The sequence below is a fragment of the Marmota marmota genome, unplaced genomic scaffold (assembly GCF_001458135.2).
Source record: "Marmota marmota marmota unplaced genomic scaffold, marMar, whole genome shotgun sequence".
NCBI lineage: Eukaryota > Metazoa > Chordata > Mammalia > Rodentia > Sciuridae > Marmota > Marmota marmota.
This window is the reverse complement of record NW_025999869.1, coordinates 3482552-3502089: the sequence shown is the minus strand read 5'-3', so window position 1 is coordinate 3502089 and position 19538 is coordinate 3482552. Positions and strand designations below refer to the sequence as shown.

At 37.8% G+C, this 19538-nt stretch overlaps 1 protein-coding gene and 1 non-coding gene across 5 annotated transcripts in view; one reads left to right on the top strand and one right to left on the bottom strand.

The window, feature by feature from the left end:
- Fbxw11 (F-box and WD repeat domain containing 11) overlaps positions 1-19538 on the bottom strand; it is a 111701-nt gene that overhangs the window by 58499 nt on the left and 33664 nt on the right. The window lies entirely within an intron of this gene.
- LOC125610873 lies at positions 3833-3902 on the top strand. Its single transcript, XR_007340920.1, has one exon. It is a non-coding gene; the product is annotated as a small nucleolar RNA SNORD56 (small nucleolar RNA).

Genomic DNA, 19538 nt, shown 5'->3' with positions numbered 1-19538 from the left:
TACAGATTTATTATAATTCCTATTAAAACCCCAGAACTATATGAATCTCGAGACTCTGAATGACCAAAATAATCTTGAAAACTACAAATAAAGTTAGGTTTCAAGGAAGAAACTTGACAAAGCTATAGTAATCCAAACTGTAGTATAGGCATAAAGACACACAGCCAACAGGACAGAACTGTTGACTTCAACAGAGGTATTTAGAACATTTGACAACATTCAAAACCCACTCATTACTAGGAGGTATCAAGTAGGTTCCCCAATACAACAGAAGTCATATTTTGACAATACCTATACAGCAGGCTTAAGAAGTAGCTCAGTGGGAGATGCTTGCCCAGCATGCAGGAGACCCTGGGTTCTATCTCCAGTACCACAATTTAAAAAAAAAAGAAAGGAAAAAAGAAAAAAAAACCCACCATACCTACAGCTAGGGAGGTAGCTCAGGGGCAGAGTGCTTGTGTGGTATGCACAAGGTCCTTGGTTCCACCCCGGTTCCACAAAAACAAAACACCTATTCCATACTTCATGTTCAAAAGTAGAACCCTTCCCCCATACCCAAGAACAAAGCTATAATGTGCACTCATGCACTCCTACTGAATATAAAATCTACTAGTTACAGCCAACGACAAAGCAAAATAAGAGAAAAATAAATAAATTTTAAAAACACAAATATCAGAAAGGATGCTGATGGCTTGACTGTCTACATAGAAAATCCTAATGACTCTACCAAAAAAGTAATATGTAATATTAACATAGGACACAAGTAAGAGACAATTACAAAACTTTAACCCACTCAGCAAAACCAGAAGGAACAGACAAAAGTAGAAAATTAAAACAATCCTGGGGGGCTGGGGATGTGGCTCAAGCAGTAGTGCGCTCGACAGGCATGCGTGCAGCCCGGGTTCGATCCTCAGCACCACATACAAAACAAAGATGTTGTGTCCGCCGATAACTAAAAAATAAATATTAAAATTCTCTCTCTCTCTCTATCTCTCTCCCTCTCTCACTCTCTCTTTAAAAAAAAAAAAACAATCCTGGTACTTATGTCCTTATGTCCCTGTCTTAAGTCTTCATTAAAAGCAAGGACTGGTCACTGTAGAGCACTTACCTAGCTTGTGTGAGGCACTGGGTTCGATCCTCAGCACCACATAAATATGAAATAAAGATATCATGTCCACCTATAACTAAAATATGAATATTAAAAAAAAAAAGCAAGGACAGTCCAAAACAAACTGTGCAGAACAAAAGAGAGGGAAACAAGCTGCCGAGACACTGACCAATGCAATCACATTACGTGTACAGGTCTTGACAAGGAGTCCTCTTGGATCGGAGTCCTCTCAGGGAATTTTAAAAAGGATGCAAGATGCAAAGAGTCAGTTTTGAAAAACCACTCTACAGCAAGAAAGCAAACATATGAAAAACATTTAGAAGTAATCTAGAACATCTACAAAAAGCCAACAGGGAACATCATACTTACTGGTGAAAAGTCAAAGCTTCCCACTAAGATCAGAAATACCACGTTTTTCATCATCATACTGGGAATTCTAGCTAACGCAGATTAGACTGGGGAAAAAGAAACTATTTTTATGCAACAGTGACTTGCTTGTCCACACAGAAAAACTGAACAACGTCAACAGAAAACCTCCTGGAACCGATAAGCAATTATAGCAAACATAAAGAATACAAGGTTAATATACAAAAATAAAACACTTTCCAATATACCAGCAATGAAAAAATAAAATGTAAAATTTTAAAAAAATTACTATTTATATTGGCACCTTAAAATTAAACACTTGGTTATGAATCTAACAAAACATGCATACGATCTAGTTGAGGAAAACTATATAACTCTGATAGAAGAAATCAAAGAGATAAATAAATGGAGAAATATTCCATGTTCATGGACAGGAAGACTCAACACTGCCAAGAAGTCAGTTCTTCTCAACTTCACCTACAGATTCAGGGCAACTCAAAACAAAATCCACCAAGATTGGGGCTGGGGATGTGGCTCAAGCGGTAGCACGCTCGCCTGGCATGCGTGCGGCCCGGGTTCGATCCTCAGCACCACATACAAACAAAGATGTTGTGTCCACCGAAAACTAAAAAATAAATATTAAAAAAAATTCTCTCTCTCTCTCTCTCTTTCTTTAAAAAAAAAAAATCCACCAAGATTATTTTGAGGACACTGAACAAACAAACTGAAGTTTACATGCACAAGCAAAAAAGCTAAAATAGCCAACACAACATTAAAGGAGAAAAAAACAAGAGACTTCAGGACTACTTTAAAACTACCAAAATCAAAACAGTGTGGTACTGGCAAAGAAGAGATGGTTAAATCCATGGGCAGAATGGGAGAGCCCATAAACAGATCCCAAATTATGGCAAAATAAGAGAGAAATGATCTGACAAAGAAGCCAAAGAAACACAGTGAAGAAAGGTCTCTTCAACAAACAACTAAAACATCAGTCCAGACACAAGCCTGTCTACACAGAAAATCCTAATGACGTATTTCACAAAAATTAATTCCAAATAGAATACAGATCTAACGGTAACATGCAAGACTCCAACACTGCTGAAGACAACATAGGAAGAACCTAAACATGACTGATGAAAGAACTGATAAACTAGACTTCACTAAAGTTTCAAGTTTTGGCTCTATAGGATACACTGTCACAAGAATGAATAATCAAGTTATACACTGGGAAAACAAATATTTACAAAAGGTTTATCTGATAAATAACTGTTATCCAAAACATATACAGAACTGTTAAAACTCTGTAAGAAAACGCAATAAAAATAATGAACCAGTGATCTTAATAGACACTTCAACAGTTATACAGATGGCAAACAAAACAAGAAAAGATATTCAACACCATAAAGTAAATAGGGAAATGCAAATTAAAACAACAAAGAAATACCACTATGAAACTATTAGAAAAGCCAAAATCCAAAACACAGACACCAATGCCCGAGAAGATCTGGAGCAACAGGAACTCTCATTCATTGCTAACAGAAGTGCAGAACAGCAACACTACTTTGGAAGTTTACAAAACTAAATTATACTCAGCACACTACCCAGCAATCATTCCTGAGAAAAAAGTGGATACTTAGACATTTATATATAATTGTCAAAACTTGGAAATAATCAAGGTGTCCTTCAACAGATAAATAAATAATCTCTGCTACATTCAAATAATGACATAATAGTCAGTGCTAAAAAGAAATGAAGTCAGGCTGGGGTTGTGGCTCAATGTGAGAGTGCTTGCCTTGCATGTGTAAGGCACTGGGTTCGATTCTCAGCACCACATAAAAAATAAATAAAGGTATTATGTCCATCTATAACTAATAAAAATATTTTTTAAAAAAAGAAAGAAATGAAATTATAGCTGGGCATGGTGGTGCACCAATAATCCCAGCAGCTCAGGAGGCTGAGGTGGAAGGATCTCTAGTTCAAAGCCAACCTCAGTAACTTAGCAAAATCCTGTCTCAAAATAAAAACATAAAAAGGGTTGGGGATATGGCTCAGTGGCTAAGCAGATTAGACTGGGGAAAAAGAAACAATCCCTGGTCCCAGAAAGAAAAGAAGTAAACCCTGAACCCATGAAATGATATAGAGGGAAAACTTAAAGAAATGCACACTAAGTGAGAGAAGCCAACTTGGAAAGGCTACATACTGTATGACTGAACTACACAACATCCTGGAAAAGCCCAAACCATTGTCCAACGGTTCAAAGAACAGTGGCTGCTAAGGAGTTAGGAGGAGAGAGGAATAAGAAGCCTAGCCTGCAGGATTCTTGGGGAGTCAAGCTCTCCTGTACTGCTATGGACACGCCCACAATGACAGGAAGATTTGTCATCAACAGCAGTTCAGCTGGTGAGTGTTGATGCCCTGCTCTGAGTGGAAGGAAGAAAAAACCAATTGTGAACACATGCCATTATACATGTGTCCAAATCCACAGAATGGCCACCAAGAGGGAAACCTAACACAAGCCATGACTCTGGCAATGAGGACATGTCCGTACAGGCTCCTCTGCTGTGTCACACATGCACCCCCTGCAGCAGGGCATCGCGACAGCATAGACGCTGTACATGTATGAGGACAGAAGGTGTCTGAAAACCCTTAGTACTTTCTGCTCAATTTGCTGTGAATATAAAACTGCTCTAAGTTTTATAAGTTTATTTTTTTTTTTAAAGGAAAGGTGAGGAATCTTTTATTGAAGACTACACAACTAAGGAAAAAAGAAATGGCAAGGAGAGTATTTTAGGACCCTGCAAGAAAAAACAATTCTTAAGAACATTCAATGGATGCAAACCCCTCCCTACCATCTCCTGCTTTGGGTGCCAGGGAGGGGAATGGTGTCATCTAGTAAAGAAACTACACTTTAAACAAAGGATTCTTTTAAACTAGGAATCTTGTAAAATTAAACTACCTCCCAAAAGAATTCATGATGGGAGTACTCTTCAACTATCCAAAAGAGAGAAAGAGAGAGAATAAAATAAGCTAATGAAACTCCATCAATGAAAGAAGTGAGACAAAATAACAGTAGGAAAAAAAAACTTAAACCACAATCCAAATAGGACTTTCTCGTCTGGGGCTCTGTGACATCAGTAAAGCCCTGATGAGTGATCTGGTAATCGTTTTCTTACTTTTCCTAAAGATGGTATAAGATAATACCATTCTAGTTTTGTATGAAAGACGTTAATTCATTATATAGAATGGATGCCTTCATGTGTTATAGTGTATGATTCTTATGGAATCTGATTAAAAATATTTTATCAAACTGAATTAAATATGTTTATACAAGCTTTTGATATTATTTTAAAAACACCTTAAATCAGAAATTCAAATTTAAGAACAGAAATCTCCAAAAATAGAAAAATGGAAACTGACTTAACGCAAAAAATAAAAGCAAAATTATGACATTATTACATTACAATGCCCCAAAACTTATAAATCAAATGAGAAGTGTAATAAGAGGAATTGAAGCAAAGCAAGAAAACCCAAGAAACTAAAAAATGAGAGAAGGTAGTTGAAATGGAAGACAAAGGAGATCCAACATATTCACAACTAGAGTTTAGTTTCTTAAAAAGCAAATAGGGAGTGGTGGTGCACACCTATAATTCCAGCGGCTTGAGAGGCTGAGACTGGAGGATTGCCAGTTCAAAGCCAGCCTCAGCAATAGCGAGGCACTAAGCAACTCAGTGAGACCCTGTCTCTAAATAAAATACAAAATAGGGCTGGGGATGTGACTCAGTGGTAGGGTGCCCTGGGTTCAGTTCCCAGTACTGGAAAAGGGAGGGAGGATGGGTAATAAAAGTATTTAAATATTGTAAGTAAAAGGAATAAAAAATACAAACTTTAAGAAAATACATCATGAAAAGAAACAAAAAGAAATGTAAAGAGACATGGATTGAAATTACACTATACAAATATTCTTTGCACAAGAGAACAAGAAAGAGGACACAAAAATACTTAGGAGAACAAACACAATTGATATTGGAGGCAGGTCTTACAAGGAAAACTATTTATACATAAATATAGTATGCTAACACAGAAACTATACTTTTCAAGTATACATAAAAAAGACAATGCAGATCACAAAGAAATAAGCCCCCAAAAAAGAAAGTTAGAAAATAATAATAGTTTCTGACCTAAGATGATAAAGGTAGAAATAATTCCCATAAAAAAGAAATTTTCTTTCAAAATCAATGCTATGCAATAATTTATGGTACTTCTGGCCTATTCTTTGAAGGTTTGCTAAAATTCCACTGTGATATGGTTTTGTGGCTTAGTTCTTTGATTTCTCTATTAATCTAGAGAATAGATTTCTCTATTCTTTTCTTCATAATTTGTTGTTGGAAAGGACAAGTAAAGATGGCAATTCTCCCTAATTCAAAAATTTAACACATCTAGCATAATCACACAAAAAGCTTCTTCACGGAGCTAGACAAGTTGGTACTCAAGCTTATGTGGAAAACAAACTGGTAAGGAATATTTATTTACAAAAATAAACATAGAAAAAGGAAAGCCACAAGGGAGGAATTAATCCTACTAGACATTAAAAAAGTGAGGTACAGGGGCTGGGGCTCAGCAGCAGAGCGCTCGCCTAGCATGTGCGGGGCCCCAGGTTCCATCCTCAGCACCACATAAAAAATAAAGGTATTATGTCCAACTACAACTTTAAAAAAAAAATGAGGTACCTTATAGCATATGAACACACAATTATTCCAATCTAGGCTCAACAAGCTTTTAACTATTTCAACCCCCACAGGCCTCATGGGCTCTGTCAGGCCTCTGCTGCAACCTGGACGCAGCCTCAGTGGCTGGGCAAGCGGATGAGCATGGCTGTGCTCCAACCCAGCTTGACACAAACATGGCTGGCTTGGGCCTATGGGTCACAGTTCCCAAATTCTGGTCTAAACAGAATAGAAAGTCCAGAAATAGACCCAAGTATGCATAAAAATTTAGACATGATAAAAGTAGCATCTCAAATGGCTGGGAACTTTTTAATAAGTACTGCTAGAACAACTGGTTAGCAATTTGGAATAAGATAAATTTAGATCCATATTTCACAGAATGTACATGAACAGACTCCAAACAGATCAGAAATGTGAACTGAAAGAGTGAAACTCTAAGTACTGAAAGAAAACATAATGAATTCCTTTAAAACCTAGATATAGGGCCAGGGATGTAGTGGGGGATGCAGTGGTAGAACACTTGTCTAGCATTCCCAGTATTCCAAAACAAACAAACCTGGGTTAGAGAAAGGTTATTTAACTATGTCTTAAAATCCAGGTGCAAAAACAAACAGAGGAAAATTTAGCTAGCTATAAATTTTAATATTTGCACGGTGTTTAAAAAACATAAAGTATGTCAAAAGGAAAATGACAATTTGGGAAAAAAACATTTGCAACATATGTCACAGATAAAAAGACTAATATCCCCCCAAATTTATTTTAAACTGGGGTGATGAAGATAAAGAATAGAAAAATAGGACTGGGGATATAGCTCAGAGGGTAGAGTGCTTGCCTTGCATGCGCAAGGCCCTGGGTTCAATCCCCAGCACCCAAAAAAAAATATAAAAAAAAAAGAGAAAGACTTGAATAGACACTTAAAAACACAAACATGACCCTCAAATGGAAAAAAGATGTTCACACTTCCTCATTACCGAAGAGATGCAAATTAAGGCTTCTCATTTCTCAGGTCACTTACTGGCAAATATTCACAAGTATGACAACACATTCTGTGGATGGGGCCATGAAGAAGCAGGCAGGCACACCCATCTATTTCTGGAAGGAAGGCAATCGTGCCCAAGCCTTTTGAAGGAAATTTTGGCAACATTGAACAAAACGAATTATGCATATCCTTTTTGATCTTGAAACCCAACTTCTAGAAATTTTTCCTGAAGATACACTAATTCAAAAATAATATGAAAATATGTACGCACAAAGTTATTCACAGCAGCTTTGTTTGTAATGTACCTGTTCACTGAAAAAAAAAAAATGACACTGACTACCCAGTGGGAAGAGCACAGATAAGGACAGGCACTCACATTTCTGAGTTTCCTTTTAGTGTTGTTTTGATTCTTAGAATTATGCTAAATGCTTTGTATGCTCAAATAAAAAACAAAATCAACAATGAATGGGAGAGAGAGATGGTCTATTAGCAAGAATAAATGATCATAAGTGTATTCCAAATGAAAAGCAAAACCACACTTAACCTATTAAGTTCCAAGTTCTCAATTCTGTGATCATTTCCACAAAACTGACATAGTACATTAAAACAGAATGGAAACCATAACCTAGAGCTTCTATAAACCATTGTGTTAATTAACATACTTATATTGATTATAATTATATCGTTGTATAGTTACATAGCTAGAATTATACTATATGCTGTATACTACATTTAAGTTTTTATGGGTATTTCACATCTGGGATGATGGGACAAAATGGTTAATGGTGGGGGTCAAAAGAAACTAATCTAGGTGATCCTGAACTCAGTAGTTGTAACATATAGCCACAAACAAAAGATCTTTTAAAAATCATACAGACGGACTGGAGATGTAGCTTGGTAGTACAGCACTTATCTATGACACACAAGGCCCAGTACCACAAAAAAGGAAGGGAATGGAAGGAAACGGAATATTTAGTCTAATTGGCACATTTACTTTTCACTAACACAAGTGAGGAAGTCTATTTGTAGAAATTAGGAGCAGGTTTCTCCCTGTCAGAGGAGGGAATAATAAAGTATGGAAATGACTAGCTTATAGAAGGCTAGAATGAAATTTGTGAGACTGGATAAGAACTGAATATACCAGTATGAACTTATGGATTTTGTTTTGTTTTGGTTTGGTTAAATACACAGAAAAGAAGGGAAATTTTTTTGTTAGTTTGAGAAGGGTGTACTGGGGATTGAACCCAGGGGTGCTTTACCACTGAGCTAAGTCCCCAGTCCTTTTTATTTTTTCTGAGACAGGATCTCTAAGTTGCTTAGGGCCTAAGTTGCTGAGGCTGTCCTCAAAATTGTGACCCTTCTGCCTCAGCCTCCTGAGTTTATAGGTGTGTGCCACCACACACCCTGCAGGAGGGACCTCTTAAGAGAGAGTGAAACAAAATTATTTATTTATACATTTCCTAATTCAGTTGTTGCACTAACATTCTAAGACTTCAGCTATAAAAGACATTTTGGGGTGAGGATTTGATGGCAGTAAAGTATCAGTGTTAATGTACCAAGTTGACTCTTGTATTATGATAATGTGGAACACCTCCTTTGTAGGAAATATACACTAAAATATTGCAGCATGATGACATTCAGTCAGCTTTGCTTTCAAATTGCTGGAGAAATAATTCTTTGTATTGTACTTGCAACTTTTCTCTAAGATTAAAAACACATACTGGGGTTGTGGCTCAGAGATAGAGCGTTCGCCTAGCATGCATGAGGCACTGGGTTCTATCCTCAGCACCACATAAAAATAAAATAAAAGATATTGTGTCCACCTATTACTAAAAAATATTTTTTAAAAAGATAAAATGCAAATTTTAATGGCTTGTTCATATCAATTAATATCCCTGAGAACAAATGTACTGAAATATTTTGTAATATTTTGTATCTTTTCTTTAACCACTACTGTCAGATATCCTTAATAAATTTCCAAAATCAGTACTGACTGGGGACACTACAGGTTCATGTGGATCCCCAAGCCATTCACTACCAGTCGGAAATAAAGGGCACAACTATAGCCCTTTCCTGTGCCCTGGGCAATGCTTCTTTTGCCAAGGTTTTTTCCTTTGAAATTAATGACATGGTAGTTTCTTCCTACCTCCCATCACAGTTACCATTACTTTAACCCTTAATTTTTCATTTCCTTCGCAAAGATGAAGGATTTAACATTTGTCTTATACCAGGTAATTAAGAATCATTCTATAAGAGATTCCACCACCTTCAGCAAGTGAGCCGGTCTTCTCAACGGAGGAGCCTTCCTTGGATTAGAGCGAGGAGTTATAGGCAACCAGTCTGGGGGCCTGGCAGATTTTTATCTGCCTCACAGGGCACAGCACAGTTCATGGGACATGATAGGAAGGCCCTAGGTAAATATGTACAAGATGTGTAAATGCATCCATGCCTCCTGAAGTACTCCATGATAACCCCAATCTCACTGAGCTCCAGACATGGCACTCAGGTAACTCAACAGGAAGGCGTGGGCTGGGGCTGTCACACTTGTGTTTGAAAATGTCTCCTAAGCTCCTTTTCTTGGCCAAGTATATCCAGTCTTAGGAGATCTCCTTTTAGTAAGCCACGCCTTAGCTGACTCAACATATACTCAAATTGCCCTGGGTGCAGGGCTGCCACTTGCAATGAAGTTCATCAATTTAGAATACGCCACCAGCGCCTGCAGAAAACTAGGCTTGCTAGAAGTTCTCAAAATAATAATGTTCAACCTTTGTGAAGGTGCAATGAGATACCAACTCTCTGGAAAACAATCTGACAGGATAGATACAGTTTAGCTCCTAGAAAATATGCCCTAAGTAATTCAGAACAAAGGCAAAGACATGTATAGAATTGATTTGTTATTTCAGTAATTAAAAATGAAGACTTTAAAGAGCCAGAGAAATGGCAAATTATGGGATGTTCATGAAAGATATTATATGTGTCATTTCAAATTAGGAGAAATTATAGGAAAAAATATGATCATCCTAAATAAGCACACAAAGCATAAAGAATAAAATAAAGCACAGAAAATATTTCCAACTATGTAAAACATATATAGATATAGATATAACATAGTCCTAACCAAGCTTGGAGAAGGCTTTTCCTTCTTATTCCAGTTTATTATGCCTATTCTTCATTAAATAAATAATTACTGAGCAACTACTCCACTCCAGCATGTTCTAGAAGTAGTGCCTGTACCAGGCAGGGAACAAGCAGGCATGGCCTTTTTTTCTCATGGAATTTGGATTCTGAAGGGGAAAATGACAACAGCTCAGAGTTAAAAAACAAACATGGGATATAATTTCAGAGAGTGTTAAGTGCTTTGAAGAAAAAAATAAAGCAGGGCAAAGGAACAGAGTGGAAAGCAAGAAGCTGTTTTAGACTGGTGGTCAGAGAGTCCTCTCTAAAGAGGAGTTATCTGATCACTTTAGCCACTTGTGTGATAACATAAATAGCATTCCTATTGCATAACTGTCCCAAGATTTAGAAAAATCTATTTACAACTCAAAATACAGACAATCGTTTCTATGAAAATTTGTTTCTGCTTTAAGAAGCAGTGAGGTATATCAGGACTAGAGACTGGGTTTGAACTCTGGCTTTTCTCTTCTTCTTTGCCTCAATTTTCTCACAAACAAAATAGACATACTAGGACCTAGCAGTTTATAAAGTTGTTCAGACGATTAAGACAAACAATGTATGGAAAAGAGCAAACAAATATGTCTAGACAGATACATGCTCATTAACTGTGAGGTCCCTACCTACAGTAGGACTTTTCTACAAAATGAGCAAGTAGACATATATCATATTTTTATCTTCCAATCCCACCAGGCTCCCAAGTCCAAATCACCTCTGACTAAACTCTTGTAATATACTGCTGCTAACAGTAGCTTGACAAGATTGGTATTAATGTCACACTCACCTTTTCTCTCATTTCATCATGAACTGCCTGAGTTTCCATTCTGAATCCTTAACTCCAAGTCAGGCCTCCTCCCAGTCTGGTGTGGTGGCTAATTTTATGTGTCAACTTGGACTACGCTTTGGTAGCCAGCACTAATACAGCTGCTGTTATAAAGGTACTCTGTAGATGGGATTAACATTTGCAATCAGTAGGCTTGGAGTAAAGCAGGTGTATGTATTACCCTCAGTAACATAGGTAAGCCTCACCCAATCAACTGAAAGCCATTAAGAGCAAAGGTTGAGGTAGCCCCTCCTCGAGGGGAATTTTGCTTAAAGAATGCAACAGGGAAAACCAGCCTACATTTGAGCATACCAGCCTGCCACAAAAATTCCAAACTACCCACTAGTGATTCTATTTCTTTGCAGAACCCCTGACACATAGGTCAATCTTAGAGCTACCTCCCTACTTCCACCTTTCCCTTCTATCACACAGCCACTGTGATGCTGTTAAAAAGTCAGACTGCTGAATTATGGTAAATATTCTCTAGCAACTTCCTATCTCATGGCAAGGGGGAAAAAAATTCCAGTAAGGCCTAGAAGCCTTAGAGATCGTTCTGCCTCCTCTCATTCCACACTGCACTCACCTCCCACTACTTGCCCCTCCTTGTACTCCAGCCAGACATCAGCACTGAACAAAGGACGCACAGACACACCCACCTCTGGCCTGTCACCTTGCTGTCCCCTCCACCTGGGGTTCCCTCCTCCTAGATAATCTGCACAGCTTGCTCCCTTATTTCCTTCGGATCTTTCCCAAATGTCATTTTCTCAAGGAGGCTTTCCCTCATCACCCTTTCCCAAAACTGGGGTAACCTACCCACCATTTCTCAATACAACTTATTAACATTTAATGCAGCATGTTTTCTTCATTTTATTTCCTTCACCACTAAAATGTAGGTCCCTGGCAGGTAGTGTAGCTTAGTGAGAGTGCCTGCTAGCATGGCGAGGCCCTGGGTTCCAGCCCCAGCCCCATAAAAATAAATAAATAAAAATAAAATATAGGTAACAAGACAGCAAGGCTTTTTGGCTGCTTTGTGCATTCCTGTATTTGCAGACCTATAATAATGCCTTGCACATAGTAGCATCATAAATGCTTGCAGATGGAAGGGGAAAAAGACAAATGAACAAAGGGTGATTGTTTTAATTTAACTCTTGGTGCTTTTCTACATTACCAGTTTTTTACACTGGTTATTTACTTTTATTACAACTGCACACTGCTTATGGTGTGGTGAAAAGTAGAATAACCCTCTGGTTGAAAGTTTAAAAGCTTTATGAAAGCACACATCCTTTGACTCAATTTTTTTGATAAATAATGTATCTTAAGGAATTAATCACAAAGATCCACTGACGCTTAATGACTTAATGTCCAGCAGTAAAATGCAGGCTGAATTACTGCATAGCCAATGAAAGTGCAGTTATTAAAAATACAGGTTCAAGTTTACTAATGAAAATTGTTCAATTAACAATTTAAAATACTGGGTTATAACCTGTATAATATATGGAGCGTGAGTCTACATAAAAACAAATATAAATACACAGAAATAAAATGTCAAGAGGGAAAAAACAAAGAATGGATACTAAAATGAAGTGAGATTATGAACAGATAATCAACCTCTTCTTTTTTCTTTTTCTTTAAATACCAGGATTGAACCCAGGGGCATTTGACAACTGAGTCTCTTCCCCAGACATTCTTTTTATTTAGAGACTGTGTCTCACTAAGTTGCTTAGGGCCTCACTAAGTTGCTGAGGCTGGCTTTGAACTTGTGACCCTTCTGTCTCAGCCTCCTGAGTCACTTGGATTATAGGCAAAGGCCACCACACCCAACAGTTAACCTCTTCTTTATACCTGTCTACTGTTTAAATTTTGCAATGAAACTGTTAGTTTCATCAAGAGAATAAACAAACAATAAATACAAACCAGCATTTTTTTATAAGCAACATAACAAGTGTCTGTAGTATGACATGATTTGTATTCAAAAATAAAAAGATACTTCCAATGTGGTCTGAATCCCATTTGCCTGCATCCTTCATCCTCAAATATACTGTGATATGTTAGTCACTATGCACACTGTCTGCAAACCATGAACCACAGCTGTTAGAAGACCAAGGTACAGCTTCAGGGTTCCAATAGCAGAGGCTGTCTGCCTGGGCAAACCATGTGACTTTCTGAGTGCTAGTGCCATATGCCAGGCACTGTGGGTAATTAAAACTTTCTTCAGTTTGCTTCTTCAAATTCTTAGACCACCCAGATTTTCAGAAAATGACATGGAAATGTTAGAAAACAATTTTAATGCACAATAAGAACAGAGCATGCTTACCTAGCATGCCCAAATCCCTAGGTCTGACCCCAGCCAAAACAAAAAGAAAAAGAGAGACAGACAGACACGGAGGGAGGGAGGGAGGGAGGAAGAATAGAGCAAGTTACTCTTAGAAAAATGTTAAAATCAATTTTTTTTCTGTTTGGTACTGAACTTTCAAAATCTCTGCCACTATTAACAAGATGCTTTCAAACTAGCACATACAGGTCGACATGATGCTGCTGGGCCAGGAGCCTCCCTAGGCTGATGACTGAGAGCTAAGTGGAAAGAGACCTCTGTGAGTGGGTGGAGGCAGGAAGTGACTGGTGAGTGTGATTTCACATCAAGAGCATATGGAAAACAGGCCGGCTGTCTTTGAAAAAGAAAAAAAAAATGTGGATCCTTGGTTCACAGAATATAGCAAAATAAATAACAGAGAAACTGAGATTTAAGTGCAAAGCATAGTGCCACAAAACACAGAAGGCTACGAAAGGGAAGGCTTAAGTACTATTCTACATAAAAAGTAAACATTTGTTTCAAAATGTTCCTTGTGGCCAAAAGCCTTATTAAAAAAAAAAGAAAGAAAAAGGCAAATTTCAAATTGGGAAAAATATTTGCAATAAATGAGTTACTGTATTTAATGAAGAATTCTTACAAATTAGATTTTTGTTTAAATAAATCTATCAGTTGAAAAATGAAGAAAGGACATGAAGAGATAACTCAAAATAAGAAATAGAGATGGCCAATAAGTTTTTATATTCTATCTCACTAGCAACCAAACACCAAATACATGTATATTATAACAATACTATCATGTCAGGTGTGGTGGCACATGCCTGTAATCCCAGCAATTGTGGGCTGAGGCAGGAGGATTGCGAATTTGAGGCTAGCCTTTGCAACTTAACTTAGCAAAGCTCTAAGCAATTGAGCAAGAGCCTGTCTCAAAATAAAAAATAAAAAGGACTGAGGATGTGGCTCAACGGTAGAGTGCCTCTAGGTTCGAGCCCTAGTACACACCCCTCCTCCACAAAATTAATGATAATAATAATAACAATATTTTTTATTTTCATCCATGAAAATGGCAAAAAAATATAAAATCAAAATATCCAATGTCATCCAGGCTATATAAAAAGAGACTCTCTTATACAATGCTTTTATAACCTTCTCAAAAGTATAATTTACCAGCCAGGCAGGAAGGCACATGCCTGTAAATCCTAGGTACCTGGGAGTCTCACAGAAAAGGTTCAAAAGTTCAAGGCCAATCTGGATAACTTGGCCAGACTCTATCTCAAAGTAAAAAAAATTAAAATGACTGGGGTTGAAACTCAGTGGTGGATAGCCCCTGAGTTCAATCCCCAGCACTGACCCTACCCAATGAAAAGTTCAATTTAGCTATCCAAAAATGTTTCATATGCATACTTTTTTGCCCAAGTAAAGATCTAGTAACAACGATATTCCACTTGACGATGGATAAAAATGCCACAAAAACTGGAAGCAATCTTAACACAAAACTATTTCTTAAAATCAGTAATACAGCTATCAAATGAAATATCATGCAGTAAATTTAAATGGTGGTAGAAAATCTTAATGTATCATGTTACTATTTATGATTTTGTATTTACTGTTTTTTAATGTATATTATTTTTAATAATATTTTTAAGTAAAAAGTAAGCATTCTTAAAGATATTCAGAGCTTAAGGCAATGAATGGAAAAAAAATTGGTCCTACTCCCGCATCCAGCACCCCACCCCCCCAAGCAACTGGGCCTATCAGACCCATCAATGAGCTATACCCTGAAAACTGCTGCAGGGCATGAAGGTGTGCTGTACTTCCCTGGAGCACTAGGTACTTGCTTCAATCCCCAGCACCCGCCCTCCCCAAAAATTTTTTTTTTCACTTTTTAAAAAGCATTTCAGGGAAAAAAAAAAACACTCTCATCTCTGCCTCCTAAAATCTAGGGATGATAAAGACAAAGCAGACTTTACTAATTAGACTTTACTAATTTAGGGACATGTCTATAATAACATAATGGTAAGAAAATAAAGCAAACAAAAGAAGTTGAATTGTGCTTTTTCTAAGAGGAATCCATTTTTACTATTCCAAAAAGGGGAAAAACCCCACAGTTATAGGGGTGCAAATTTTCCTACAGAGAAAACAAGCTGTGACAAACTGGTGATACTTGTTTCTTGGGAGGAGTGCATTGAAAGGGAGAGATTATTTAAATTCTCTCTAAACAGGTCACTGAATTAATTAACAGTAAAACACTGATACTCTTTGAACAAGAAATCGCACTTATAGGACTTTATTGTGCAAATGTAATCATGCAATCCTACAGATACATGTGCAGTGAAATTAGTGAAGTGCTTTTGATATTTTAAAAAGTCATAACCCTAAAGTTCCTTCAATAGGGAGAATTGGCCACAACAATAAAAAAAATTGCAAAGCCATTTGGAAAGGTGGTCAACATATGCTAAGGAAAAACGTTAACTGAAGAACATGTACAATACAGTTCTATGGATGTTTTTCTAAACTTTAGTCAAAAATGATCATGGGAAACTGAACCTTATTTAAAATTTTTTAAATGCTGACAGGAGTGATTTGTCAAACCCTTTTTTTTTTTTTTTTTCAACTAAACCATCTTAGATTTGCTATAAAATACACACACACACCCAGTGGGGGTGGGGGGTGTTGGAAAAAAGTTAAAGAATAGTATAATTTTGAAATCTGTTCAGGTTAAATTGAACAATTCATTTGGAAATTGTTTGGAAATTCCCATAGTAGAAAGATTTTTAAATAAAATCTCCCTTAGAGCCCCAAACAAATCCAGAGCTATTCTGGGTGACACAGAAGTGGGAGGGGGCACAAAGCAGCCCCCACTCCCTTTGTTCCTCTCAAACTATGTTTCCATGGACAATAGAAACACCATTCTTGAAGTCATCAATACAACTCATAACAGAACCTGAACAATTTGATGGCTTCCTCCCTGCCCAACACACAGGAAGAGGAATGATCCTAAAATAGCAAGAAATACTCTCTCTGGGTGGTAATGGATGGTGAGGTTACCAACGGATGTGGGGGTACTATATTTGTAAACTTTCTTATGAAGAGGAAAAAAAATGCTATTCAGTGTTCATAAAATACTGCAGGCTCTCCCACTCAGCAGTCCAAAGGTTATTCCAAGCCTTCACATTTTCAGAAGGAGAGTGCAATAGGATAATCAGTAAGGAATTACAAAGTCCCAGATGCTCATTAGAAAGAGACAAAAGCAAGGCAGCAAGCCTTGCACAAAAGGAGAACTCTCCCCAGCAGCCAAATGCAGGGGCTCTTACAGTTTCTGCTGAACCCATCCTGGAATCTAAGACTCTTAAGACTGGAACTCTACCTCTTGAATACAGAACCTGGAGCAAGCAAAGAAAAATGCATTTTCATCCCCCACAAAAGGAGGGAGAAATTTACCTTCTTACACCTCACAAAAGCCCTTCACTTTTAAAGATAAGGAAACTGAAGTTCAGGTAAGGAAAGTAGTTTGTCCAGGCATTCCAGAGACACTAAGTAGAAAGAGCAAGACTAGAATTTAGGTTTGTTGGCTTCAAAACCAGGGTTCTTTCTACAAGTTACCTCCATCCTCTAAAAAATATCATCTTAGGTCAGCAGCAAAGGTAAGTGTCAACCACAGTGTCTGGGACCACTGTGGCTCACTGAATGTACTCAAAGATTGGGAAAGCAACAAGCAAGACAGCTGTCAAGACACTGCGCTCATCAATGCCCAGGAATATACACCTTGGAGCCAGGAAGGAGGCACTACAGCCTGATCACAGGATCCTCACTGTCATCCCAAGCAATCAGCCCTACTAATGAAAAAACCTGTCACTAATACCACTCCCCAAATGAGGCTGCCACAGTATTCCTAAGAAAATGTGTTAGTGTACTACAAGGAAACTCTTATATTCCAGGTGTAATTCAGCTTTAAACGTCTGACACTGAGCCCAGCATGATGGCGCACACCTATAATTCCAGTGACTTGGGAGGCTGAGACCAAAGGATGGTAAGTTTGAGGCCAGCCTCATCAACTTAGCAAGATCCTGTCTCAAAATAAAAAATAAAAAGGGCTGAGGATGTAGCTCAATGGTGTAGCACCCAAGTTCAATCACCAGTACCAATAAAGAAACAAACTTATGACACTAAAAATTAAGGGGAATTTGTTTTAACCTAAAATGACAGCTGCCAAGTTTTAAGATGGCAATGGTCAGTCACTACAACCTGGTGACTAAAATACTAATTCTGCATTTGTCCAGATCGAGGCTCATAACCCAGTTCTGTCACCTAAACAAATGTGTAGCCTCAAGCAAGTCAATTCAATTCTATAACTTCATATACAAAAAAAAACATCATGGGTAACTTCCCTCAAAAGAAACAAAGGAGATAACCTAGGGCCAAGAGTCCAAAACACAGAAAGAAAGTGGAAAATAAAAGATACTATTATTAACATCAGTATTAATCTCATGCCAGAATCTTGGGCAAATCAATACTCTACAGGGTCTGAACTCTTTGATTATCTGACGAAACAACCAAGTGGTCAAATCTGGATATATGAGGCAAATGAAATACTGACTCAGCTCAGCTTGTTCAAAGATCTCCGGATATTCCAATTCAACTGTTCTGAAATATGTAGAGGGTTAGTCCTAGTTTAAATGGGTTCACATTGGGGCTGGGGATGTGGCTCAAGTGGTAGCACACTGGCTTGTCATGCATGTGACCCGGGTTCAATCCTCAGCACCACATACAAACAAAGATGTTGTGTCCGCTGACAACTAAAAATAAATATTAAAAAAAAAAATGGGTTCACATTGTTTTAAAAGAACATATAGGTTGGCCAACTTTACAGTTCTCTCCCTGTCTCTCTGTCTCCCTCCCCCCACACACACACACACAGACACATACACACACATATACACACGTGCATGGGCTTCTTCATTTGTAGTTCAACCTGTATTTTCATTCACAGGTCTGCTGGCTACAGTGGGCTCCTTGAGAGCAGGAAACAACTCTATATTGTTTGTTTTACATGCCCAGCACTAGTAGAAGCCCCAGCACATACCAAATGCTCAGCAAATATTTATTGAATTGATGGAGAATTCATTCATTTTGACAAAAGGAATGCCATTTTTTTTCCTATAAAATTTGACAGGATTTTCTTTTGACTTTTTTTTTTCTTTTCAAATAATGACTAAATGAACCATACATAATATGAACCATTCATAGTATGGTTCAATAGTAAAGTTTCCACAAACAAAACTAGGATAGAAAACTATAGAAAGGTGGCATTCCAGTGTAGAGAAATTTGGGGATGGGGCAAATGTGGGGTCAAATGCCTGCTCCACCACCTCACAGTTTTGTAAATATTAACTTGAGTCAAACAGGATTCATCCGCCTGTCACAGTCTTCACATCAGAAAAAGGCAGGCTTATCATGAATCTTACACTCCCTGAAGCACCAAGGACAGTGAGTAGTGAGTGAGTTTCATTTTTCTAAGTCTCTGCTATTCCTTTTCCCCTTTCAGGAATGGCCAAATCTGGAGTGGCTGAATTATGCCTCAAGGCAACTACTCTCCCACAAGGAACACTCTTGACTGATAATATATAGATTGGCTAAACCAACTAAAGGTGCAACCATCAGTGAGCCCAGTGTGGTCATTTTAAGGGGGACCCTTTCATGAAACTCTACAGCCCAAGCCATGCCAACTAGGTTCTGTCCTCTTCAGGGATATTGTCCCTTCTCTTCTCTGCCCTGGTTAAAGTAACTTTGCCAAGAGGCATGCAATGTCAAGAAGTCATCTTCTGATAAACCAAAAATAGTAACATATACACAACAGATATCCTTTGAAACTTCAAACTCAAATCAAGGCACTAAATTTTAACACTGTTTAGAGATGAGTACAGGGGGAAATACTGGTGTCATTAAAATATATAAGACAAAAGTAAATTTAAGGGCTGGGTGGAGCTCAGTGGTAAAGTGCTTGCCTCACATGCAGAAGGCCCTGGATTCCATCCCCAGCATCACAAAAAGAAAACAAA